This window comes from Phyllostomus hastatus, unplaced genomic scaffold (assembly GCF_019186645.2).
Source record: "Phyllostomus hastatus isolate PE091 unplaced genomic scaffold, TTU_PhHast_1.1 phas_contig_254, whole genome shotgun sequence".
Taxonomy (NCBI): Eukaryota; Metazoa; Chordata; class Mammalia; order Chiroptera; family Phyllostomidae; genus Phyllostomus; species Phyllostomus hastatus.
The window spans coordinates 14,122,738-14,134,102 of record NW_025333810.1 but is presented as its reverse complement, the minus strand read 5'-3'; the positions used below and the strand labels follow the sequence as shown (position 1 = coordinate 14,134,102).

At 36.4% G+C, this 11,365-nt stretch overlaps 1 pseudogene; it reads right to left on the bottom strand.

The window, feature by feature from the left end:
• Nucleotides 1-7,624: 7,624 nt before the first annotated feature.
• LOC123818145 lies at nt 7,625-8,196 on the bottom strand (annotated as a pseudogene).
• Between the last annotated feature and the right edge of the window lie 3,169 nt (nt 8,197-11,365).

The following is an 11,365-nucleotide window of genomic DNA, read 5'->3' as shown; positions in this document are numbered from 1 at the left end:
TGGAGATGCACGCAAAAATCATAGTTTTGGGGAACTTCTGGCCAAGATGGAGGCGTAGGTAGACACTGTGCCTCCTCGCACAACCAAGACAGGGACAACAACAATTTAGAAACAGAATAACAACCAGAACTGATAGAAAAGTGAACTGTATGGAAGTCAGACAACCAAAGAGTTAAAATACACACATTCATCCAGACCAGTAGGAGGGGCAGAGTTGGGCAGCCAGGTAGAGAGGGGTTGCGGCACAAAGAGTGGTGGGACCACGTGCATGAGGCATCCTGGGTGCACGAGGCATCCTGGGCACACAAGACAGTGATTCAGACACCAGCCCACAGTGTCCGAGTCATCATGGATGAAATGAGACATTCACAAAGACTACCGAGTCTGGTGGAGGAAAAGGGACAGCATGGCTTTTCTCTCAAGGGGAGCAAAAGCCTTGGCCCTTGCCATGACTGGCCTTTATTGGGTTTCTTGGCACATTATATGATGGTCCTCATTTACCATGCACAGGTTCGCTTTAGGTGGTTACCTTTTACAGAAAACAAAGGAGCCAATGCTCCTAATCACATCACAGAAGAGGGATATTTGCAAATGAAAAGGCAAAAGTGGTTGAACCAGTTACACTCATCCTTGGAAGGTTTAGCATGGATTCTAGGAAGTTAGTTTGCAGTAAATGTCCTCAATTCAGGGTGAGGGAGTTTTTTAGCTAGAGCAAGACTCAGAGTAGCCTAGGCACATTGCAGGCCTGATTCCCCACAAGAGAACCTATCCGTGGGCATGGGTCCTATGCATCTCCAAGTGGGAGCTGGGCCCATGCCACGCAGAACAGTCTCCTACAAGACCACAGCAGGTGGACCCTGGGCGCACAGGTGGCAGCTGGCAGACCCCGGGTGCGGGGTGGCAACCAGCAGACCCAGCAAGGCAGCAATTGTGAAGAAAGGCACTGCACACAACCCAGTGTCCCAGTGCAGGGAAATAGAGCCTTGGAGCACTGATTGAAAACACCTGTGGGAGTTGAGGCTCAAGGAGAGACTCCCAGCCTCACAAGAGAGTTCATTGGAGAGACCCATGGGGTCCTAGAACGTGCACAAGCCCACCCACATGGGAATCATCACCAGAAGGTCCCAGTTTCCTTAGGGGAAGTGGCAGAGGGGACTGAAGTCCCATGGAGTGTGGAGCAAGCACCATTGTTCTCTCTCGGACCCTGCCCCCACATACAGGGTCACAACCCAGCGACTGGATTGACCTGTCATGGAGAAAACCTAAGGCTCTACCCCTCACTACTTAACAGGCACATCAAGACAAAAAAATGGCCCAAACGTAAGAATAGATCAAAGCTCCACAGCAAATACAACTAAGCGACCAAGAGATAGCCAACCTATCAGATGCACAGTTCAAAGCACTGGTGATCAGGATGTTCAGAGAGTTGGTTGATTTTGGTCACAAATTAGATGAAAAAAATGAAGGCTACGCTAAGCGAAATGAAGGAAAATGCACAGGCAACCAATAGTGATGGGAAGAAAACTGGGACTCAAATCAATGGAGTGGACCAGAAGGAAGAAAGAAACAAACAGAAAAGAAGGAACAAACAAGAATTCAAAAAAATGAGGAGAGGCTTAGAAACCTCCAGGATGCTTTTAAACATTCTAACATCTGAATTATAGGGGTACCAGAAGGGGAAGAAGAAGAGCAAGAAGTGGAAAACTTATTTGAACAAATAATACAGGAGAATCTCCCCAATCTGGCAAAGGAAATAGACTTCCAGGAAGTCCAGGAAGCTCAGAGAGTACCAAAGAAGTTGGACCCAAGGAGGAACACACCAAGGCACATCATAATTACATTAGCCAAGGTAAAAATGAAGGAGAGAATCCTAGAAGCTACAAGAGATAAAGAGACAGTAACCTACAAAGGAGCTCCCATCAGAATGTCAGCTGATTTCTCAAGAGATCTTACAGGCAAGAAGGGGCTGGAAAGAAGTATTTCAAGTCATGAAAGGCAGGGGCCTACATCCAAGATTGCTCTATCCAGCAAAGCTTTCATTTAGAGTGGAAGGGCAGATAAAGTGCTTCTCAGAGAAGGTCAAGTTAAAGGAGTTCATCATCACCAAGCCCTTATTTTATGAAATGTTAAAGGGACTTAGCTAAGAAAAGAAGATAAAAAAACATGTGTAGTAAAATGACAGCAAAGTCATAATTATTAGCAACCACACCTAAAACCAAAACCAAAACAAACTAGGCAAATAACTAGAACAGGAAGAGAACCACAGAAATGGAGATCACATGGAGGGTTAGCAACAGGGGAGTGGGAGGAGGAGAGAGGGGGAAAAGGTATGGAGAATAAGTAGCATAGATGGTAGGTAGAAAATAGACAGGGGGAGGGCAAGAACAGTATGAGAAATGTAGAAGCTAAAGAACTTATGACACATGGACATGAACTAAAGGGGGGAATGTGGGTGGGAGTGGGTATGCAGGGTGGAAGAGAGTGAAGGGGGGGTAATGGGACAACTGTAATAGCATAATCAATAAAGTATATTTTTTAAAAATTATAGTTTTGGGCAACTGGCCATCAATAGCAGTAAAGAAGAACTGTTAAGACTCATATAAAACTCAGAAATGACAAACTTGTAAATGGCACAGATTCTGCAACAATAGATGCTGCTACAAATCAAAGAATCATCATTATCTTGCATGTATCAGATAAAAAGAGCTATCTAAAAATATATTCCCAGATTGTCACAGTAATCTTGGAAATCAAGTCTAGGCTATTGCCATCTTGGCTCAATGCTATTTTTTTTGGTCTATAATTGTACCTAGGAAAGAGAAAATTAACTTAATGACTGGGACCTCAATGCTCTTTGCTCAATAGTAACTTGAACAGGAAGCCATTTCAGCTGATAGAAAATAATTTAATAGATAGATAGATAGACCGACAGAAGTTAGAAACAACATAAATGACATAGAATATACATATTTATTAGAGCAGTCGGAAGAAACTATCATGTACATATTAAACAGTGAAGCACTGTAACATTTCTGAAAGAAGTGCCAGTATTCATTATTATGCCTCCACACTAATCTCTTACCCTACCATAAAACATTTTCTTCTTTCAAGTCTTTGGTAGAGAATAAAATTGATCTGCATTAAAGCCTGATTCCTATTAAATCTAACCTATAAGATGATCTCTTTGATGATATTATTTTTAAAAGAAAAAACTTCTATGTATGAATGAGAATTATTGCTATTTTTAAATTAACTATGTGATAATGTCAATATTCTAATGTAAGTTTACATGTATATTTGGAATAAAATTATCTTAGAAATATATATGGAATAATGATATAATGCTTGATTTATACTTTGATCTAAGTTGTGATGTTTTTATATGAATTGTATACATATTGTAATTTGCAGTGATGACTGCATGACATTAGAAACACTTTTTTTGTTTAAAAATTACTAAATACAGATAATCACAAAGAAAAACCTGAAACCATCCCTAAGTCCAACATTCAAATATATTCACAATTAATTTTTGATGCCTAGTCTTTCTCCTTTTTTTGCATATAAGCACTATATTTTCCAAAATAGTATCTGCTATAAATACCATTTATAACCTTATGTTTTACTTAATCATATCACATAAATGTCTTTATTTCAATAAAGGCATTCTTACACCATTATTTTAACATTTGCATCTTGTGTCCCCTTCATATTAAGAGATTTTGTTTGCAACTTAAAAAATTGATGACTTCTAGAATGAACAACTTTCATAAATTAGCATCTTATCTTATCCTTGTAGAAATCATCCAAAACCAATAGGGAAATTTTAATCAAACACTATTTCCAATAAAGGTAGAATAATCCTATTTCTAAACTACACATAAGGGTTGTCAAAAATTTAGGTTAGTGGAGTAGAAGGGGAAGAATCTTGGAATGAAAATTCAGAGTGACATTTCCCTAGTGGAGGACATACCTGAAAGTGCTATCAAAATATATTTATAAAGGTGAAAGATTCAGATTGATGTTCAAAAAGTATAAAGCATGTAGGGAGTGCAAAAGCTTGGTTAAAGTGTGCTAAACAACTGAAATTCCCTTCATTTTCATTCAGTAAAGGAGAACAGGCAAGCTACCAAATACACACACACACACACACAAAGTTACATGAAAATGAAGCAGTCTACTCTTTGGCAACAGAAAGGAAGAGCACTTTGAATCGTAAACAGCAAAGAGCACTATGTGGACCTCCATCTGACCAGCTCAAGAAATTTCTTGAAAAGAGCTGATATAGGAAAAATCCCAATTGATTCAATAATAAAACACAAGAAGGAACCATAACAATATCAAAAACATATACTGTAGAATTCTATTTCTGGCCAAGATGTAGTAACCGGGACCAGATTTATTTTTTCACCTTAGTATACCAAAAAAAAAAGATAAAATATATTTAAAAAATAATTTTCAAGATATTGCATATCAAACAAGAGTCAATGATCCCTGAGAGACAGGAAACCAATGAGGTGAGGCCTGCGGTTTACTGCTGTGCTGAGAGAGGCTCCAGGCCACATCACAGAGACAAGAAATCCAGAAAGAGACCAGCATAGAGCACTGGAGAGGAGACAGCTGCACAGTGAAACAACTCCAGAGGTCTGCAGAGGATCTTTCCATGTCATCAGCAGAGTACTTACCCAGTGTATGTATAAGAAAACTACCAAGACTAAGGAAAGAGTCATCTGGAAGTTTTACTGGAAACCTTGCTGAGGGTTCACAGAATCTAAAGGCAGTGCATATTCATACTAACCAGAACAGGAAGTCTCAAGATTCACAAAGTATTGTGTAGAGCAGCGGTTCCGACCTTTCTAGCACCAGGTACCAGTTTCACGGAAAACCATTTTTCCATGGACAAAGCGGGTAAGGTGGGAGGGATGGCTTTACAGCCTGCCATCAGATACAGCTTAATTGTCACTTGCCACTCACTGATAGGGTTTTCATATGAGTCTGCAAGCAATTGATTTATTCTGGTCCTTGTGCAGTCAAACTTCTCTGCTAATGATAATCGATATTTGCAGCTGTTCCCCAGCACTAGCATCACTGCCTCAGCTCCACCGCAGATCAGCAGGCATTAGATTCTCACAAGGAGCACACAATCCAGATCCCTCGTATGCAGGGTTCACACTAGGGTTTGCACTCCTATGCAAATCTAATGCTGCCACTGATCTGATAGGAGATGGAGCTCAGGCAGTAATGTGAGTGATGGGGAGCAGCTGTCAATACAGATGAAGTTTCACTCACTCACCTGCCACTCACCTCCTGGCCTGAGGGTTGGAGGCCCCTGGTATAGAGTATACTAAAGGGTCTTGTCTCAATAAGAGAGTTTAAGTAGCACTAGAACAAACACCACTCTGCCATCTAACAAAGCTTCCTACCTAACAAAGCTTAAAATTAAAACGAGAAAGACTGAAATTCACAATGTCTAAAATCCACTCAAAAATTACCAGGCTTGAAAAGGAGGAGGAAAATATAATCTGTAATAGAACAAAAAAAATCAATCATAACCAACCTGTAAATGATGCATATATTAGAATTGGCAGATAAGCACATTAACACTTATAACTGCATTCTGTATGTTCAAAAACTAGAAATATGTAAGACATAAAAAGCCCAAATCAAACTAACAAAAATAAAAACTATAATGTCTGAGATGAAAAATACAAAAAATAGAATGTGATCCCTGGCAACCATGAATCTACCAGGGGTGTCCATCCCACGGCCCATGGGTCATATGCAGCCCAGGATGGCCATGAATGTGGCCCAACACAAAATTGTAAATTCACTTAAAACCTTTTTTTGTTCATCAGTTGTCATTAGTGTTTGCATATTTAATGTGTGGCCCAAGACAACTGTTCTTCCAGTGTGGCCCAGAGACACCAAAAGGTTGGACACTCCTGAATCCAAAATGTCATATAAATGGAATTATACCTGATGTAGTGTTTAGCCTGGCTTTATTTACTCAGCATAATACATTCAAGATTCATCAATATTGTTACATGTTATCAGTAGTTCATTCCTTTTATTGCAGAATTATATTCAATTATACACATACTTAAATTTTGAATATATACTCATCAGTTGAAGGACATTTGGATCATTTCCAGTTTGGGCAATTATAAAAAAGCTACTACCAACATTTATACAGAGATTTTTGTGCAGATCTTTATGTAGATCTTCATTTCTGTTGATACTAGGAATGGAATTGATGGATAATATGGTATATGTATGATTAACTTTATAGGAAACCACCACACTGTCTTCCAAAGTCATTGACTATTTGACGATCATGATATTAATGCATGATAGTTCTAGCTGTTCTGTACATTAACCAAAATTTTTTGTCTTAGTCTTTCTAATAGGTGTAGTGGTTTCTCATTGTGGTTCTAATTTGCATTTCTCTAATGCAAAATAACTTTGGATATGTTAAAATAATATTGAACAATGTTGAAAATCTTTTAACATACTTGTTTGCCACCTAAATATACTTTTTGGTCAAGTATCTGTTCAAATCATTTACTGATTTTGTTTTTTCTTTCTTTTTGTTTTGAGTTGTGAGAGTTATTTATACTTATTAAGTCTTTTATGAGACATGTTTCGCAAATATTTTTTCCAAGTCTATTTTTTATTTTTGTAACATCTTATATCACAGAAAAAATGAGTTTTTTGATAAAAAAATTTATATTTTCTTTTGTAGTTTATGGTTTTTGAGTCCTGCTTTAAAAAACATTGTCTCACCCAATGCCACAAAGACTTTATTCTACATTTCCTTCTGGAAATTTTGTAACTTTAGCCCTTAAAAACTGATCTATTATCCATTTTGAGATAATTTTTCTAATGTGAAATGAGCCATTGTTCATTGCTTTGCATATGGATGTCCAATTAGATAAGCATTTTATGTTAAAAGGACTATCATTACCCCATTTATATATCTTGGCATCTTTATTAAAAAATACAGCAACCATAACTGTTCAGATCTACTTCCATATTTTCTAATCTGTCTGTTGATCTATGTGTCTATCTTTAAAACAATACCTCATTGACTTCATTATTGTCACTTTATAAGAAGAATTAACATCAAGTCACACAAGTCCTCCAGCTTTGTGGTTGTTCAAAAAATTTTTGTCTATTCTAAGTTATCTTTTTCCTTATAAATACTTTAGCTGATCAATCTCTACCCAAAGAAAGCATGCTGGGATTCTAATTAAAATTTCATTGAATCAAAAATTGTTTGGCGGGGGGGGAGGGATATTGACTTTTTAACATTGTCTTCCAATCCATAAACATTGTTTATCTTTCTGTTTATATGTCTCCTTTGACTTATCTAGTTGTAAGCAATGTTTTATAGTTTTCAGATTACAAATATTTTACATATTTTGTTAGAATTATTCCTATTTTTAATGTTTTAGAGCTGTTAAAATTATAACATATTTAAGTTTAAATTTCCAAATGCTTATTCCCAGTACACAGAACTAATATTTTTTCAATATATGGCTTTTATTGCATCTTTAAAATATCACAAACAAGTGTGAGGAATCATCTGGCATTTTGCTGTTTCTATAGCTAGACAACTTAGATCTTATTCATCAACCTGATGAACTGTTCCTTTTTCAGAAACATAGACACCATCCAAAGATTTTTTGATATTCTTGTTTTTAACTATTGTGGCTTGCTGTATCAAAGCAGCTGAATATGATGCAACTTCATTTCCTTCAAGAATCAACTCAACTTTTGGGGCTTGAGCTACTGAAGCAATGTCTGACCTCATCCAAATCCTGCAGATATATTTTTTCCCTAAGAAATTTCTGATTTTAACATGAGAACCATTCTTGTGGATAACGACATTGATGGGGAAGTGAGTGTACACAGACCCCATCTTGTAACCAAAGCCCAGGGTAGCACCCTTTATCACATTTTGTATGTGACTGCAGATAGTGGGAAAGGTGGCCAGTGCCTTTCTAATGCCCGACCATTTGTCAACGGGAGCCTCTTCTTTTTCTTTCCAAGGAGACTGGGTTCTACATTGTTGTTATTGAAGTCCCTCCACAGGGTGCCTCTGGGGCCCTTCACAATAGCTGTGCAGCCCTCCAGAGTGATGTGGACATTTTCTGGGATTGCAGTCTGATTGCAGAAAGTAGTCTTCATCTTCTCAGTAGATGTAGCAGAGGTAGAATTGATTTTTTAAATATTAAGTTTGTCTGATGTGACCTTGATAAATGCATTTATTAGTTTTAATAGCTTTTCTGGTACATTCTTTGATATTTTCTAAGGAGTAATCATGTCATCTCCAAATAAACATGCTTTTATTTTTTTTCTTTCCAATGTGCATGCCTTTTGTTATTTTTTTACTGCTTTAGTGCACTAAGATCTATATTATACTGTTAAATAGCAGTGAGTGGTTAGGTTATTACCATTAAGTGTGATGTTGAATGTATGTTTTTTGTAGATTTCCTTTGTTGGTTTGAATATGTTCAAATTAATGCCTAGTACGCTGGGAGTTTTGTTTTATTTTTGTAAGTGTAATTGTAGGCTGAACTTTTTCAAATATTTTTCTGCATGTATTGAGTGAGATAATTACATACTTTTTAGTCTATTAGTATATACATTTCATTTTTTAAAAAGTTAAAACCCTTATATTCCTGTTATAAACTTGATCATGATTCATTATCATTTGAATATGCTGCTGGATTTTATTTGATAATATTTGTTAACGTTTTTAAATAAATACATTTATGTGGTATATGGCATGTAGTTTTCTTTCATCTTTGCCTGGTTTTAGTGTTATAGTAATGCTGGGCTCATGAAATGAGTTGGTAAATAATCCATCTTCTTATAGTTCTAGAAGAGTTTATACAGAATTAGTATTAATTTTTCCTTCAGTGTTTGGTAGAATATTTCAATGAAACCAACTGGGTTTGCAATTTTCTTCATTAGAATTTTCTTAACAGTTAATTTATTTAATTTAGTAAGTATAGGACTATGGCATACAAGATCCTAAGATAGCCCCCCAATTTCTTTCCCCTGGTCTAAACATGCTATATAATCCCTTTAAGTGTGGGCAAAACCTGTGCATATGATCAAATATCATATGAATGATTATGTTAGACTGTAAAACAAAAGAAAGTTTATGTTGAGTGTACCTAACCTAATTTGATGAGCTCTTTAAAACTAAAGAGTTTTCTCCAGCTAGTCACAGAAGAAAGTGGAGAAATACAATGTGATTAGTCTGGAAGAGACAAAACATCCATATCATAAACCATGGGAGACATACAACAATATCCAGTAGCTGAGAGAAGTCCAGTCCAGTGGGAGCTGCTTTAGTTAGAGTAGTCGGGAATTCTCTCTAAGGACATAACATTTAAAGAACACAAGTTATGAAATAACACAAGTATTGAAATACTTAAGAAAAGAATAGGAAGAAGTCTTTCCAAACAAAAGAAATGATTTTGACAATTTTCTGGTCATTGTGGCCAGATTCCAGTGAATAAGAGGGAGTATGGAAATTGTTGACATCAGAAAAGTATGCAGACAGCCAGTAAATACTAGTCGGGGTAAAAAATTAGTTTGCATTTTATTCAGACTGCAATGGGAAGCCATTGGAGGATTTTCAGAAGGGAAGAGCCATAGTCCAATTAATGCATTAGAAACTCCTGGGAACTGTTACTTATCATCTTTGTAAGGAAGCACAGATTAAAGCAGAGAGGTCAATTAGGAGGGTATTTAAGTATTATAACCAAGATGTGATGGAGGCTTGCAACTAGGGTATTTTTGCTGGAGATAGTAAGAAGTATTCAGATTCATGATATATGTTTAAAATTAGAAAGAATAAGACTTATTAACAAACTGGATTTAGGATGTGAGGAAAGAAGATTACTCAAGGATGATACCTAGAATTTTGGCCTGGAAACTGGGGCACCATAGTGCAATTCTGAAGTTCGGAAAACTTGGAGGAAAGCAGATGAGATGGAAGGTAGATTGAAAGTTCAAGGCTAAACATGTTGGGTTTGAGTGGTCTGTAAGACATTAAAACATAGATGCCAATAAGAAAGCTGGAAATAAAAGTCTAAAGTTCAGAGGAGAGGTAAAGATTAGTGACATAAATTACCTATGATCAACCTATTTAAAGCCATGAATATGGAAGTAATCATTTAGGAAGACCATTAGATAGTCAAAAAAGAAAGACAAGGATAGATTCAAGGTATGCTTTGGTATTTAATGGCCTAGTGGAAAAGAGTGAATTAGAAAAGAGGACTAGAGAATTGACTATTGAAATAGGAAGAAAACTGAGTCTGATGTTATAGGAACCTGGAAAAGAGACAGAGGTTACTTCTGCCAAATGATGCAGACAAGTCAAGTAAGATGACAGCCTATCTTTGAGGGGGGTCCTTCAAGCAAATACAATGCAGGGAAACTTTCTTTCCTTAGTCTCCAGATTATTTACTAACGTTGTTTAAGTCTGTAGATCTTGGATAATAAAGCTGATAGATAAAAGTCCATAATATGAAAACTGTTTGAATTAGGAGTCACTTGCTACATTTGAAATGTAAACATTTTGTTGACTTTTAGCTATTGTATATATTGAGAAAAGTTCAGTGGATTAAATATTTACATCAAAGCATTGTCTGCTTTGGTGCAGACACCAAGGGAAGTCTGTAACTCCCCTGTCTGGACTTACTCATTAAGAGTCAGAAACCAGCTGGCCTCAGGAGAGAGAGGGAGGTCTATAAGAAGGATACTCTTAGATTTAGTCTAGGAGGTATTCGTCTATGTTGCTATTATTGTACCTGCTCTCTGTAAAGTTTTAGAATACCTATTCTCTCTCTGGTTAGCATGGTCCAAATTCTGCATGGAAATGTAATAAACTGTAATCTTTAGCTTTTTTGCTTGTAAAAAAAATCATTTCCTTAATCATCTCCTTTTTTGCTTATAAAAAAATCATTTTCCTTTTTTGGAAAGGAAAAATCATAGTTTTGCTTGTAAAAAAATCATTTCCTTAATCATTTCCTTTTTTGCTTGTAAAAAAAATCATTTTCTTAAAATCATTTTCTTTCATTCCTAATAGGACTCAAAAGGATAAACAATAACAATAATGCTTATTCAAACCTTACAACCTGTGAATTTGAGATGCTAGGTAAAGACCCACTTATTTACAGAAATAACTCAGCTACTCTGTCCAATCACGGAATTAGAAGATTATCTCTGAATAAACTAATAGAGTGAGTAAAAAGGGAAGTTAAAAAATATGGCTAGTGAAGAAGAGGTGAGGTCAATGGACTGAATGCCTCACAAAGATTGGAATTGTTGAAATGTAAATATTAGA